This window comes from Mastomys coucha, unplaced genomic scaffold (genome assembly GCF_008632895.1).
Source record: "Mastomys coucha isolate ucsf_1 unplaced genomic scaffold, UCSF_Mcou_1 pScaffold21, whole genome shotgun sequence".
Lineage (NCBI taxonomy): Eukaryota > Metazoa > Chordata > Mammalia > Rodentia > Muridae > Mastomys > Mastomys coucha.
In genome coordinates, this window is record NW_022196904.1 from 166150566 (window position 1) to 166167120 (window position 16555).

The following is a 16555-nucleotide window of genomic DNA, read 5'->3' on the forward strand; positions in this document are numbered from 1 at the left end:
TTGGCCTTGGTTTGCTGAGAACAACTACAGGGATAATGATTCTGACGTCTCAGGCTGTTCCCTCTGCAGTGCTGGCTGGTTCTATCCTAGGGAGTAGAGAGCTGAACAGCTGGGAGATGCAGGGTGCCTACTCATCTCTTTGCCTCTGAGATTTATTCTTAGGTGTGATGTGGAAAGCAATGGGAAAATCCATATGGGGAACTGGATTTTCTAAAGGAAGATGGATACTGGGTTTTGATTGCTATGACAGCAGTCCTTTCACCGACACTGAGAACGAGTTGTCCTTGAGAAGAATCAGGAATAGATTGGTATTAATTTCATACTCCAATGCAGCATTACAGCTCTGTAATTTCTCCTAAATGGTTTATTTCTCTAGTTCCATCATGGACAGAATGTTTAGAGAACATTATTATTGTACTTGTGACTCATATTTTCCAATTTTTAACTGCATTTGCCTTTAATCTGGCAGGGGACTTCTTCAAGCCAGCTTAATTGCTTCTTCATAGAAAATCTTTGCATAATACCTCCCCTGTACTTTAATTCTCTCTTCCTTTCAATTTGGGGCATATTTCTAAACACACCTCACCTTTTGCTTTCCTTTTTGTTTCCTGTATTTCTCTTTGCAGGAAGGATCTTGAGATAGAGACACACTTTAGGGGAATTGCCGAGTGGGTGGCTGAAAATCATTTTAGAACTTGGTCCTGTAGCACAGTAAGACAATGTATTCTGCCTTTATTGTGATAGTTTGCTCTCTGATTACTGAAATTCAAGTGTTAATTTTAAAGAACGAGACCCACTAATGTAAACTTTAAGCCCCCATAGGAAAAAAAACTAGTAAGCAACAGTTGTAAACAACAGAATGTGTGCCTTACCTCATTGACTCTTCCAGGTACATTGTGAGATGGTTATTACTGAGATTTAAAAGGAAGAGAAACAAGCCCAGAATAGTTAGGTATCTTATTTATAGTCAGTGGAAAAATTCAGTTTCTCAATATTTGATTTGTATAATATACCAGGATTTTAATGAGCTCTGAATTATCATATATTGTTGACTCTGTATTGTTCCGTATTGTTCAATAGCTGGCAGAGATCAGAGGATGCAATGCATTCTTTTATGTGAGTGTAAATTATGTAGTAGTGAACCCAGTTCACCCCAGAACTTGTTGCTAAGTAATTGTGAACTGAAGCTATTGATCTCAGACACAGAGATGTAGGGCATGTTGGGAAATGCCATCTTGTGTTTAGCTGTTATAGCACGAGTCCTCAGATTGAACTTATGAACATCAGAAGCTCCATGCACAGTTCTAAGGGCTGAGATCATTGATCTGATAGAGTCACTGCCTTAAGAGGGATGCTCACAGCTCCACAGATGGCGCTTGCTGTGTCCTTACATGGCAAAAGTGACAAATGACACTGCCTTAATTACTTTTCTTTTTGCTGTGATAAAATACTCACCCCCCCAAAAAAATTAAGGAATTATTTATTTATTTATTATTATAGTAACTTTAGATCATGATTTGAGGGGAATTGGTTCATCATGGATGCCAAGAAATAGTCATGGTAAACCAATCCAACACCAATTTTGTTCCCAAAGGAGTGCTTGGTGGGTACTTAAAAGATGTAGAATTAATGAAAGAGATTCTACAGTGCTCTTACTTGTACTTTATTCTTCTTATTTTTCTGACTTTCAATTCAATTCTCTGAGACCTTTCACAAACATCTACTTTATTAGCCTACAGGCCCCAGCTCTGTAAATATCTTTGCAGGAAAGACCACAGGTGATGATCATTATACATCAGAACAGTTCCATCATAATGGAGAATTCTGGTTCTGGCTCATTCCATGACTATTTATCAGGGTGTTTCCCAGAGGATGTTTCATGGAACAGTAGTGTCTTGAGACATTCTAGGATGAGAGCTTTGTGACTATGTATGTTTGGGAGGTGGCATATGATGTATTTTTGTCTTGGAGCTATGCCATTAATATGAGCAGATGAGGGATCCAAGGTGTCCTATAAGACTGCAAGCAAGAATTCTTCCAAAAATTTTGCCAAAGTTACATGGCCTAATATTTACAAAATTTATGCAGAGTATCACTCTATTATAGCTTTTTTATTATAACATTTTATGGGATATTGTTATAGCTTTTGTTTTAGTTGTTAGGCCAAGTAAAATTTGCTGATAGTTATGGAACCTAGCTTAAATTAAAACATACTCTGCAGGTAAATATTTTATCTTGATACAGCATTCTCATGACTTAGAACATTCCTCTTACATTTGTATAGAAGATTTTTGTTTTGTTTTTTATCTTTTTTAAAATTTTCTTCTTTTTTTTATTAGATATTTTCTTTATTTACATGTAAATTTCTCCTTTCCCCATTTCCCCTCCAAAAAACAAAGAAACAAACAAAAACAACAAAAACAAACCCCTGTTGCCTCCCACCTCCCCATGCCTGTCACCCCGCCCTCTCCCACTTATTGGCCCTGGCATTCCCCTACACTGGGGCACAGAACCTTCACAGGGCCGAGGTCCTCTCCTCCTATTGATGATCGAATTTGCAATCCTCTACGATACACATGCTGCCTGAACAATCAGACCCCTCCATGTGCAGTCCTTGTTTGGTGGTTGAGACCCTGGGAGCTCTGAGATTTTTAAAAATTCTATTTGTAATTATTTCACACTGGGAGGAAGATAAATAAGAGCAGGTCCAAGTGTATGGTAATTTTCCTCCAGAACTTTATACAGAGAAGATTCTATTTTTGGAAATGCCAAGTAAAGCATTGCTGAATTTATTTTTCATTAGAAATATGCATTAAGGTAGAAGCGACTATACTGGTTAGCATGACCTGATCCTAGCAATGCTGATTGGGTTAAATTCTCCCAAAGGAAGATATAGCTGTCTGGCTAGTATTAATTAGACCTCTACTGTCAGTCAATATTTAAAAGACAGGAAAATTAAGAATTGTTCTATACATCATGATTGAAGAGGCAGAGGTTCTTGTAGACTGATGGTATCATTACTATGTGGGGGATCAAGGGAGGCCTAAGAACACCTGAGCCATGTGCACAAGTCTGCTGTTTGTGATGGAGCACGGTCACATCTTCTAAGCTTACAGTCTACGTACACTTAACCGTGCACAAAGGCAGACTAGGGTACTAGTGAAGTGCAGGAGAAACAGTTTTCTAGTGCTGGTGATTCTGCTGCTCACTGCATCATGCATGCCCAGGAGGAAGAAAGAATGAGAGGTGTGACTCTGCCTTGTCCTCATCCCCCATGAGTCTTGCTTACAGCAGGAGCTCTGGGTGAGAGCAGCAGAATGCTTGGTCTGCATCCTTCCTTGTGTTGTGGCCTGGGAAGCACAAGCCAGCCTCTCTCTAGCTGGACCTCAGATGCTGCAGTCACTGAGGTGTTCTTCCAGCCTCATTAAGAGACTGCATCTCAACAAATACCTTTCTAAGAGATTTTTCAAGGGTAGCTTAGTTATATGCATTCTCCACCCCCCCCCCCATGTGAGCTTCAGAGCTAGCCTTGACAGGAAAGGACACCATGTCAGACTGGGCATTTCCTTTCCTCAATGCCACAAGTCTAGTCCTGGTCCTTTCACTCTCTTTTTCAAGTAGGAACCTTATGAATAAGCTGAGTCAATCACTCACAAAATATATATTTTAATGCTTTATTTTGGAAAGTTCTGTAGTTTTGTATAAAGAATATTGATGAAAGTCCTCTAACACCACTTTCCCCCAATGCCCTCTAGGAACTTTTAGTTGATCTTCTATTTTAATTCTTCTTCTGAGTTCTACTTACGTTGCCCCCATGTAAATCAGTGCATGGTCATCCACTGGAGTATGAGACACCTCCCAGCAGCCACCTTCTCAAAGGAGAATGACTCCCTTTCCTTTAGCAGCCATCAACTGCCAAAAAATTCCTCCAATGGGCAGGGACTATGCGGTAGGGGGCACGGGGAAGGTACCCCTTGAAATTTTGATTGACTCAATTTTTGTGACCACAGAGCTGATGTAGGTTGCTATGTTCAACAGCTATGTCATATCCAGAAGCCAGCATTTCACAGGTCTCTTCCTCGTCCATTGGGGCTCTTATATTCTTCCCACCTTCTTGTCTACGAATTTTCTTGACCCTAGTGTGAGGATTGATATAGGTGACCATCTGCAGCTGAGCACACATTCTTGACACATGGACCAAATATGAGTCTCTGGGTTAACTACTACCCACCAAAGTTTTTCTGACCAAAGTTGTAAGCAACATAAATCTTTGGGTCTTAACATAAATATTTATAATGTAGTTTTATAGCATGTTCATTTGGCAAAAATAACAATAAATTTCCCCTTCTTTAGGGCCAATAATATCCCAAGTCAGTTTGATAGGGTTTACAACAGCAGACATGAAAGCCAGCTGTGAAGCAGGCCTATTTACCCGATCAGAGAGTAGGTGGTTACTCCCATCACTTTTATGCTCCTATTGTACGGGAGGACACATCTTGCTAGAGTGTAGGTATCGCAGTGTGCAGGACGTCCAGTGCTAGGTAAGACTTGTGCCTTTTTTCTCCTAGCAGCCTGTGAAACACCATCCCCCGCTATGTAAGCTAATCGCCAGGGAAGGAGTTGATTTCTTCATGTCTATGTACAAAATAAGTGGTCTCTTCAGTAACAGAGTCTTACCATCTTACCTGGGGCCTTCCTAAACAATTCATCTGGAGGTATTCCATGGAGAATTTTACTGAATAACCTATGTTTTCTGGGAGTAGAATTGTCCATCCATGTAAGGTATTTCTGTTCAAATTTCCCCTTTATAATATATCTTTTATAATTCAGCACAAACTAATAGATTTTCACAGAGCAGCAAGCTCGTTTGTTTATTTATTTATTATTTATTTATTATTACTTATTAGCAACAAGTTCATGGATCTAAGGAGGAAGTTTCTAGAAATGTAGTGGGGTCAGGTGACTGTAGGGGAATTTCTTCTTTGTCTGTCACATGCAACAAATAAGAATATTATCATTTTCAAATTGCCTTACTCAGCTGCACGGGTTGGACTGTGAAGACCTGTGGGAAGCTATTCCTAGCACTGTAATTCTTCAAGCTAGCTAAAGTGAGCTGGCATTGTGTGTTTATTTCTTTTTATGTGGAATTTGTAATGGGAACTGAAGTACCAAATTAAATTTCATTAAAAAAACAAACAATGGCGACATGCACACGAGTTCTGACTTGTCATCGATAGGCTTGACAGATTCTCAAGTTTGTGCCGATACAAAAACAATATGTGTTTCGTAGAAAATGTACTGCTTTTGAAGTTTTATCTTTCTGTATTCCAGTTATATGTAGTGTGACATTCTGATGCTAATGGGCAGTGACATCAAGCTGCAGCTTCCGCTTGGCCATTATGAAGGCAAATAACCAATGTTCACTGGCTTTGATGTTTCTAAGCTCTGATATTCTGAAGCTTAGGTGCATCAAACATGTTTCTGATTTGCAGTATGTTCAGCTTACAATATTTATCATAATGTAACCCCATCAAGAACTGAGGAGCACTTTGGAAATTTTAACTTTATTTAGAGCTATAACTTACCTGTAAGCCACGCTGGTGGCATCTGCTTAGAATTGGAAAACAGATTATACAATTCCAAAGTAGGTGGATGTGAATATCTACATTAATCATTGTCCACAGGCATGGATTTCTGTATCACTGTGAATAAAATTCAGTCATTTATTTTGATGGTTCTGGGCTTGAAAGCATAAAACAGTTTCCACACACATACTTGCTACACACACATACACACACACACACACACACACACACACACACACACACAGAGAGAGAGAGAGAGAGAGAGAGAGAGAGAGAGAGAGACAGAGACAGAGACAGAAACAGAGAGACAGAGACAGAGAGAATTTTAGAGGATAGTTGGGGAATATTTGGATTTTCAAAATCAGATGCATGTAACATTTTTTAATTATTTTTTAAAAGAGATCAAAGATTTGGTGAGACCAATATTCCTATGACATTAAGCTACCAGATAGAAGTAGAAAAGTCCCAGAAACCAAAAGGTCAAATAATGAAACACTTTCTAGATTAACTGACACACTATAATGTTGACAGAACCCTGGAGAGGCTCAAATGGGCCAGCAGCAGGTGATATCAAGAAGCCTAGAGAAATAACAACAACAACAACAACAACAACAACAACAACAACAACAACAACAACAAAAATGCTAGTCTATTCCTGGTCACCACCCAGCAGAGAATCTGGGAGGTACTAAGAAGGAAACCTCTTACTTCTAGTTTTTGTCTTTATGTCGGAAAGAGAAGGTAGTGAATTACACACTCAGGCTCATGACCTTTACCCTCAAGGACATGAGCATCCAGGAAGGAATGCCTTTAGTTCCTTTTCCTTTTTGTGCAGGAATTAGATTGACTTGGAGCTCAGTATAGCAAGGGAGAGGTACAGAGTACAGTAGAGAGAGGCACTGGAAGGAGTTCTATAAACTGAGGGAGCTGGACGTTGCTCTCTGGAACTGCAGGGACTCTGCAAATCCGCTTTTATTCAGTGCTGCTGACAAAACCCAGCAATGTTCACTTTTCACCTTGCTATATTTTTCTTTCTGCTGTCTCTGCATGTCTCTCTTCACTGAACATCTATGATATTATCTCTATTATTTCATCAGGCGCAGCTTTCCTCCAAGCCTTCAGGCAGAATTTCAGGCAACTGCAATTCTCTCTCTGGCCTTTTTGATTGATGGGACTTATCTTCAGATTCTAACCAGGGCTTGCACAATTCTCTTTCTTTCAAACACCCATTGAGGGCTTCAGGGTGTTGTCAAGGGGAGAAAGTGAAAGACGTGTCTACATAGACTATGAACAAAATTGTTCCCTGTCCTTTCTACAGTCACATGTTGAGCCCCAACCTGCAGAGCAATCATCCATTGTTGCTGTATCTGGGACTCCAAATGTCAGAAGGAGGAAATCAAGGGCATCTAGTAATCCTTGAGAACTTCTGGGCAGGAGAAAAGGGGAGAGAGTCAATGAGCACAGGAATACAGGAGTTATAAAGGTAAAGATTACAAGGGGAATGGAAGGGGAAAGAACAGGAACGAACATTCGTCATCCACTTATCATCCTAGATGGCTGCAGTATCTGCATACAGGGTTGGTTGAGCAGGCTGCCTCTTTGCATTTTAATCTGACATGGACCAAATGCTACTGGAATCACAGAGGAAGAATTTTCTGACCACTCAGGTTTTAATACCGACTGAAATAGGGACTTTGGTGAGTCTGATTTCAACCGTTTATTTCTCGGCCTGTTACTGTCAACTGGCTGTATAATCTTGTCGATCCCTAAACTTCATTTTCATCCATGATACGATGATGATTCCATATGCCTCATTTGAGAGAAAGATGTGTGCAGAGTCCTGAGCACAGTGGACGTCACAGTTGTGAGGTGAAAAGCTGACTGCTGCAAGCAGACCCAGTCAAGGGAAGTCCCCTCTTCCAGTGTTCAGCAGGTGTCTCTGTCATGAGGTGTGCTCCCTTGCTTCCTGGCTCTGCTAAGAACAGAGCTCATTAGAACAACTTCTCTTATTAGGAGGGGACAAGGAGAGAATTTGGAGCAGCAGTTGACAGGATTTGGAGAAAGCAGGAAATGGCGCATCTGCAGACAACCAACTGGTTGAGGGTTTGTTTTGCACCCCTGATTACTCATTTTCTGTGATCCAGAAATTGCCTAAATGTTTTAATTATGTTCCTTTTTATTGAGTTTTAATGAGCTAATGAATTCTCTTCACCCAGTTCTTATCCTACAATGGACCAATAATTATAACACCCAGAAAATGTTTTAAATTGCCAGGAATCAAGATTTCATGGAACTCTTTCTTGGGTGGGAAAATGAATGTGCTAATTTCACCAGTTAACAAGCATCTTTGAACACCCACTGTGCAGTGAGTCCCAAGACCTGCCCAGGAAGAGAAGAAAGTAGGATACAAAGAAACAGAAGACCACCTTATCTTTATTGTGACGGTAAACAAGCCACTTGCCGGTTTTATTCACTCACTGACTGAGTCATATTGATGCTAGGCACTGTGTCCTGCATATTGGGATTGGATGTAGCAGGAATATAAAATAAGAGGCAGAGATTAGGAATCCATGCCCTTGTGGTAACTGGGGCCAAATCACACATATGGAAATAGAGCTGTCAGTTTTAAACAGAATGATGAGGGAAGACTCTTAGATGACTTAGCTGGCTATGTAGAGGAAATATGGCTAGATCAGACGAAGGGTTTCTGGTCATGATGAGTTGTTGTAGTTTTAGAGGAGGAAATGAAGGCAGTTAAAAAGATGACTCCTAAGGATTTCAGTCTTATCCTTTTTTCTTTTCCAAAAATAAAGCATCAAAACCAAAACAACAACAACAACAAAATCCAACAACCAACAAAACCAGTAGCTTCTAAAAAACAAAAACAATTTTAAAATGGAAGGGGGGAAATAAGATCCCTCCATTATATTTGGAAAGGAAATAAGATTTTCATGGGGATTATTTGTGCCTTTGGATTGAACTAGCTTCTAGGGGTTCAGGGAAAGCTAATTTCACTTCCAGTCCCATGGGAGCAGAAACATGAATTAGGGACAGGTTTAAGAGAACTGTGTGCAAATTAACAAAGACCAAGTCAACTGCCTGGATTCTAGGAGCTAGTTCAGAGATGAACAAGGACCCAAAGGTGTCTGATGATAACACCGGGTGAACATCAAGCTTCTGTGGCCAGAAGTGACTCTTCTTGTTTTGTCCTCTTATTCTAGAAAGTTTAGTGTAGAGATGTGCAGCAAGACTTGCTGGAGATTAGGAGGGTGTGTGTGTGAGTGTGTGTGAGTGTGTGTGTGTGTGTGTGTGTGTATGTGTGTGTGTGAGTGTGTGTGAGTGTGTGTGTGTAAGAGACGGGGAGAGAGAGAGAAAGAGAGAGAGAGAGAGAGAGAGAGAGAGAGAGAGAGAGAGAGAGAGAGAGAGAGAGAGAGAGAAATTATATTCAGAGGCAAACAACAGGCTGACTGATGTCAGGAGATGTATGATGTTGAAAGTTGCTTTGCATAGGTTCTTGAGAACTTCCCATTTAGAAGAGAGGAGTCAAAGTGTCTACTGCGCACGTACTGGATGGCTCCCTCCATTATATTTGGAAAGCAAAGTAATTTCCTTTACTTTTTTCTAACCAAAACCTGACTTCTCAAGGTTAAATCTATAAGGGAAATGGATACTTCTTTTTAAAAAAAAAAGTAATATTGACACTATCAGGGAGATCACTATCAGGGAAGTAGAAAGAAGAACTCACAGTTCTCAGATAAAGAGAGAACCAGCAGGTTATGGCAATAAACAATTTTAATGCTAAGTACTTGTGGTGCAGAGGCAGGTGTATCTCTGCGAGTTCATGACTAGTCTACTCTACATAAGGGGTTCTAGACCAGGCAGGTGTCAATAGTGAGACCCTGTCAAAGAGGAAGAAGAAAAGAAGAGGATGATGAGGATAATAATGAGGAGGACAAAAAGGATGAGAAGAGGGATGATGATGATGATGATTGATGATGATGATAAGGGGGAGGAGGGAGAGGAGGGGGAGAAGAAAAAAGAGAAGGAGGAAGAAGAAAGAACAAGGAGCCAGTATAGGATAATATCATGGAAATGAACTATCAGGTCTCAAGAATGAAGAATTACCCAAATAAAGTAAGGAGACTTGGTAAGATAGAGGCTGAAGGATGGCCAAAAACTTCTACCATCATACCCTAATCATGTGCTTAAAGATTGTCTCTGAGGGCCAACGAATTAAGTATCATTATAACATGTGGGTTTGTGGGAACATAAACATGTATTCTATAAATTGTTATTACCTTTTTGTTATGTTTGCCAGAAACAGTTAACCTAAGAAGACACAAAGACCACTGAGATAAGTCCCGTATTCTACATGACCTTGTATGGGCATCCATTGTCCACAGGGAGTCCTGTCGTTTTAGAAAATTCCACCAACAGGCTTGGAAAGTCAAGTTTCTCTTGATTAGCAACTCAACCAGAGAATCGTTGTTGATTCATGTCTTGCAACCTGCTTGCTCCTGAGGCAGTGCAACCCCTGAACACATTATCTGAAGATTCCCACTTTCAGACAGAAAAGTGAGAGAACACAGAGAAGTGGGAAGATTCCCTGGGAGCCATCATCCTCCATTCTAACAGCTTTAATTGGCATCTGGGAAGCAGGGTGATTGGCTAAGAGAGGCTTTGAAATGTTATCATTGGAGTTGTCCTCAGGTATGTGCTGTGGTAAAATTTACAAGAGTGGCTTACATATTTTGAAACATATCCCCTCTTAAGAAGTGTGGAGGTGGACAGTCCTTCATGGCTGTCTGGATTTCTGAGATGATCAGCCATGCAGGCTTTATGTAGGCTTCATGTTTGTGTGTTCTTGCCTCCCCAAAGGCTGCTGTATGCACACATTTCTGGGTTCTTGGGAGGCAAATTAGTTTCCTGAAGAATTTCTCTTACATCTACCTTTTCAGAATTATGTCATGAAACTCGCTTGGCTCCAAGGAATGAAGCAACAAAGTGGTGTTCTCTCTCTCTCTCTCTCTCTCTCTCTCTCTCTCTCTCTCTCTCAAGTTACTATTTCTTTGTCTGAGAGTGATCCTCCCACATGGAATATGGAAGATGCTCACAAACAAGATGATGTTCAAATGCTAAGGAGTCAAAAGTGGGGCCACATTAAAATGAAATATGTTCTTTCAAAATTTGACTTTACTACTTTTTAATTTTTTCAGGGGGCTGGAGAGACATCTCAGTGGTTAAGAGCACTGACTTCTTTTCCTTGAGTTCAATTCCCAGCAACGACATGGTGGCTCACAGATGATTATCTGTAATGGGATCTGATGCCCTCTTCTGGTGTGTCTGAAGACAGTTACAGTGTACTCACATACATAAGATAAATAAATAAATATTACAAAATTTTGGTTATAGTGTTTTTAATCAACATGTATTCACAGTTGGGAAACAAGAAATAATGAAGCACACAGTCTTCTGTCCTCCACATATGCTTTATGTTTTTAGGATTGATTGATTAGAAGCAACTGCTATAATATATTTGGGAGGGGAATAGCTTCTGGAATCTGTCAGATTTCTACATAAGATGTCTGCATTGGTATATACTGATGTTAGTATCAAATACCATGATGGATATTTTACAGACAACAGCTCAGAATACTTCTCCTGGCCTAGTAGCCAACCAGCCAAGTAATCATTCCTCTTCCACTCACAGGAGACCAGGAGTTGGTCTTCTGGAGAGGCTGCATGAAGAACATACGGTACACTGAGGAAAGAGGTGAACATCCAGGCTCATCCAACTCACTTGGCATTGCTACCCATACACTCAGGAGGAAGGCAGCTGTCCACCTTAAGGAGACACTTGGAGATGCTAATATTCGAGGTTCCTAACAAAACATTAAGTATTTGCTTGAGGATCTTAGAACAAAGCCATCCATTAAGCAGTTCCAGGGCTGGGCACACACAAGTGTACCTACTCTTAAGCTATTATTTCCTAGTCTTAGTATTTACTGTAAAACTATGACTACTGATTACTGCAAAAACTATTGTTAAAAAGAGGCATTATGTTCCCTTAGTATACGCACACGCACACGCACACTTCTCTGTATGATTAAACCATCAGTTTGCTTAAGTTTTTATTTACTGTTAACTTATTATTCAGAGCTCGTTTGTGCAGTTCCTGTGATAACTAACTTTGGGGGGTGGGCTGAAATTAAATTCATTAAACTTATTTAGACTAAAAGTTGCTTCCTTTTTGTTATTTAAACTTCTCTGTCAACAATGTATACTAAGTATTACCCTGGAAGTGTAAATCTCTCCCCAGGTTAAAACACAGTGAGCTCAGGGCCATCATTTTCTACTGGAGCTGTCTCTACCTACCTGCATCTGGGATGCCACATAGCTTTGATCCTTACAGTTTTTCTTGTCCATTGGTCTGGATTTTCGGTTCACTATCATCATGGGAAAAAAAATCTTAGTTTTTTGAGTATACTTCTGTCACCTTAGGTTTTCATGTATGACGTATTATTTTATTGAGAAAGGGCTTTTAGAGGAATAGTATCTGAATCCAATATATGATAAATGTCTTTGGTCACTGTCAGTTAACACTTTGGCTGCATATGGAAACCTATGGTCTGCCTTGCTCTTGAAGACATTGGCAATGCCATTTGCTTTCTTCCCCCCTGAGTCTGCTTTCTGGCTGCCTGTGTTGTGACTGAAGAGCCTGGTGACACTCTGGTTGCTGAAACATTCAGGCTATTTTTATTTCTCTTAAAGGGTCTTAGGTTTACCTTTTAAACTAAAGCAATGACTTTTTAAAAATTCTGGTTATTTCTTTTACTATACTCCTATTTTTGTTTTATGTATTATTCGTGAATTCAGTAGAGGCATTTTTTTCTTTGTGTTTTGTTTTGTTTGTTTTTGTTTCATCTCTTTCTTAGGGCTTTTTTTTTTCTGTTTATCTTAATGCCTATCTTTCATGTAAAAGTATTTATGAATTCTCTGATGTTAGCTGTCCTATTGTATTTAAGATTGATGTTCTAAACAGGAGCGTTGTGTGTGTGTGTGTGTGTGTGTGTGTGTGTGTGTGTGTTGCGTGTACACACATGGGTTGGTCAGTGGATAGCTTTGCTTTATGGATATCAAGCAAGGACTTGCTGTTTATTTGGAATCATCTTAACAACTTTTCTCAAAGAGGCCACTTACCACAATTCCTCCTACTAAGGCCTGGAGGGATAGGCATGGTTGTCATTTTGTGAGCATAAGTGGTAAAGGCACATAAGTTGTTGTTAATAGTCAGTCACTAATCTCTGTGACTTTTTGTAATATCACCTTTCTCTGTACCATATGTCTGTCATTGAATCTCTTTAGGAGAATGAATCCTAGGCTCCTATTGAGTAGAGGAGGTATGACTGGCTGGTTGGTTCATAAGCTTGGAAAGGCATGTTAAGATTATGTCAAGAATTTATCTGTAAAAATTTATTATTCATAAGCAATAGAATTTAACTTTTGTAAATGTGGCCACTAGTTATTTAGAAAACCCACCTGATTAACCCCACCACCACACACACACATGTACACACAAATACACACACGTAAGCACTCCTACCTGATGACTTTAAAAGATAATTAAAAATCATATTCAGGAATTTATTGTTCTTAAGAGCTGAGTAGTACTCCATTGTGTAAATATACCACATTTTCTGTATCCATTCCTCTGTTAAGGGATATCTGGGTTCTTTCCAGCTTCTGGCTATTAAAAATAAGGCTGCTATGAACATTGTGGAGCAAGCAAATCAAAACAATCCTGAGATTCCACCTCACACCAGTCAGAATGGTTAAGATTAAAAAGTCAGGTGACAGCAGATGCTGGTGAAGTTGTGGAGAAAGAGGGACACTCCTTCATTGCTGGTGGGATTAAAGCTGGTACAACCCCTCTGGAAATCCGTTTGGCAGTTCCTCAGAAAATTAAACGTAGTACTACCACCTGAGGACCCAGCAATACCTCTCCTGAGCATATACCCAGAAGATGCTCCAGCATGTAATAAGGGCACATGCTCCACTATGGTCATAGCAGCCTCATTTATGATAGCCAGAAACTGGAAACAACCCAGATGTCCAACAACAGAGGAACAGATACAGAACATGTAGTACCTTTACACAATGGAGTACTATTCAGCTATTAAAAACAAGGAATTTATGAAATTCTTCGGGAAATGGATGGATCTGGAGAACATCATCCTGAGTGGGGTAACCCAATCACAAAAGAACACACATGGTATTCACTCAATGATAAGTGAATATTAGTCTAGAAGCTAGGAATACTCAAGATACAATCCACAAACCAGAAGAAACTCAAGAAGGAAGACCAAAGTGTGGTTACTTTGATCCTTCTTAGAAGGGGGAACAAAATACCCATGGAAGGAGTTGCAGAGACAAAGTATGGAGCAGAGATTGAAGGAAGGACAATCCAGAGACTACCCCACCTCGGGACCCGGATACTACTGTGGATGTCAGCAAGTGCTGGCAGACAGGAGCCTGATACAGCTGCCTCCTGTGAGGCTCTGACAGTGCCTGACTAATACAGAAGTGAAGGCTCACAGCCTTCCATTGGACTGAGCACAGGATCTCCAATGAAGGAGCTAGAGAAATGACCCAAGAAGCTGAAGAGGCTTGCAGCCACATAGGAAAAACAACAATATGAACTAACCAGTATCCCCAGAGCTCCCAGGGACTAAACCACCAACCAAGATTACACATCGTGGGACTCATGGCTCCAGCTGCAATAGGATGGCCTAGTTGGTCATCAATGGGAGGAGACACCTTTGGTCCTATGAAGGATCTATGCCCCATCATAGGGGAATGCCAGGGCCAGGAAGCAGGAGAGGGTGGGTTGATGAGCAGGGGGGAGAGGCGAGGGAACAGTTTTTTTTTTCCTTTCCGGAGGGCAAACTGGGAAAGGAGATATCATTTGAAATGTAAACAAAGAAAATATGTAATAAAAATTTTTATTCTATAGTTTTATTGAAAATATTTTCTGGGCCTTTGAGCTCGATGCTTCTCCCTTCCACATACCTATTGTTTTTAGGTTTGGTCTTTTTATACTGTCCCATATTTCCTGGATGTTTTGTGTTAGGGATTTTTTAGATTTATCATTTTTTTTGACCAACTTATTCTTCTCTTCTATCTTATCTTCAATGTTTGCGACTCTCTCTTTCATCTCTTTCATTCTGTTGGTGAAGCTTGCCTTTGTAGTTCCAGCTTGAATTCCTAAATTTTCTATTTTCAAAATTCCCTTCAGTCTGTGTTTTCTTTATTGCTGCTATTTTCATTTTTAGGTCTTTTACAGTTTGGTTTGTTTCCTTCAATTGTTTGTTTGATTTTTTTTTCCTGGCATTCTTTGAGGAATTTATTCATTTCCTCTAATAGTTTTTGTTTTCCTGGCTTTCTTTAAGGTAATTATTCATTTTTCTCAGGTTGGTTGTGTTTTTCTGTATTCTTTTATCTAACTCCACATCCAACAGAGGATTAGTATTCAAAATATATAAAGAGCCCAAGAAACTTGATATCAAAACCCAAATAATGCAATTAGAATGGGGTATAGATCTAAACAGAGAATTCTTAGTGGAGGAATATCAAATGGCTGAGAAATGTTTAAAGAAATGTTTAAGAACCAGTCAATGGACTCTGCTGAGGTGGGACAGCTCGGAACCAGGGGGCCAGAGCAATGCTTCAGGGGCTACTCTGTCACTAAATCTTCAAGATACCCTTGTCCCTGGAGTAGGGACTAACTATAGCACAAAGTACTCTGTGCCAATATAGCCAAGATACTATGTGAAACGGTCTCTCTAAATGATTAAAGGAATCACTTGGGCTGGTTCTTGTTTTTTGTTTTTTCCCTCTGTTTTCAACCAAATCCTAAGCCAGCTGAGACTGCTAAGTAATGTGAAGGCTAGAGCAAGGATGTACAGTAATGTCAGTCACTCCCTAGAACGTCTGCTGGGTGGTAGATGTAAAATACTACCTTCTCCCTCTTCTCTTGACTTGTATTTTATTGCATGTTTTTTTCATTTTTAATCAATAAAGAGCAAATTGTCCTTAAAAAAAAAAAAGAAATGTTTGACATTCTTATCCATCAAGGAAATACAAATCAAAACTATCTTAAGATTCTATCTTACACTTGTTAGAATGGCTAGGATCAATAGCTCATGCTGGCAATGGTGTTTATTTTTAATAATAAAAAATTAAATATACATACTTTCCAGTGGGGAGAGGGAGAGAATTTGTTAGTAGATGTAGGTAAAGAAATATTGTCTAATGCAGTATTATTTTTTTAAAAAGGAAGAAAACCTTTTCTTCTTTTTTAAAAGGAAAGGTGATGACATCTAACGACATGATGACACTTGGTGTTACTGTGGTTAGTGAGATAATCCAGGGAAAAGATGATAACTACTATTTTGTAATCCTTGGAAAAGAACATATAGAAACAGAATGTAGAACAATGGTTGTCAGGTCTTGAGATAGATGGAGAGAACAAAGATACTGGTTAAGGTGCATGGACTTTCTGTGATAAGAGTAATCAATCTGAGGCACTAACAGCATGCTGACTTTAATTAACAAAACAGTAATACATTTGCAGCTTTATAAGAAAGCAGATCTTGTAAAACTAAATAACAAAATGATTTCAAGAGGTGATGATGTGCTAACTTGACTGTGATAATTATTCTGTAATGTCTATGTATATCAGATTGCATGCTTTAAATTCAAGCAATTTTGCTTATTTTCTGGTTTCTGGTTACGATACAGGTATTTGGTAAATATACGTCTCAAAGATGTGAAGAAAACTTGTGAAGTCCCTTACTTTAAATACTTATAATCCAGCAGATAATTCATTGTCTACAAGAGAAGATAGATGAAGGAAACCTGGAGGAAAATGCCATCATGGGGCCTCTTTGACAAAGGGATTTTGACAGTTA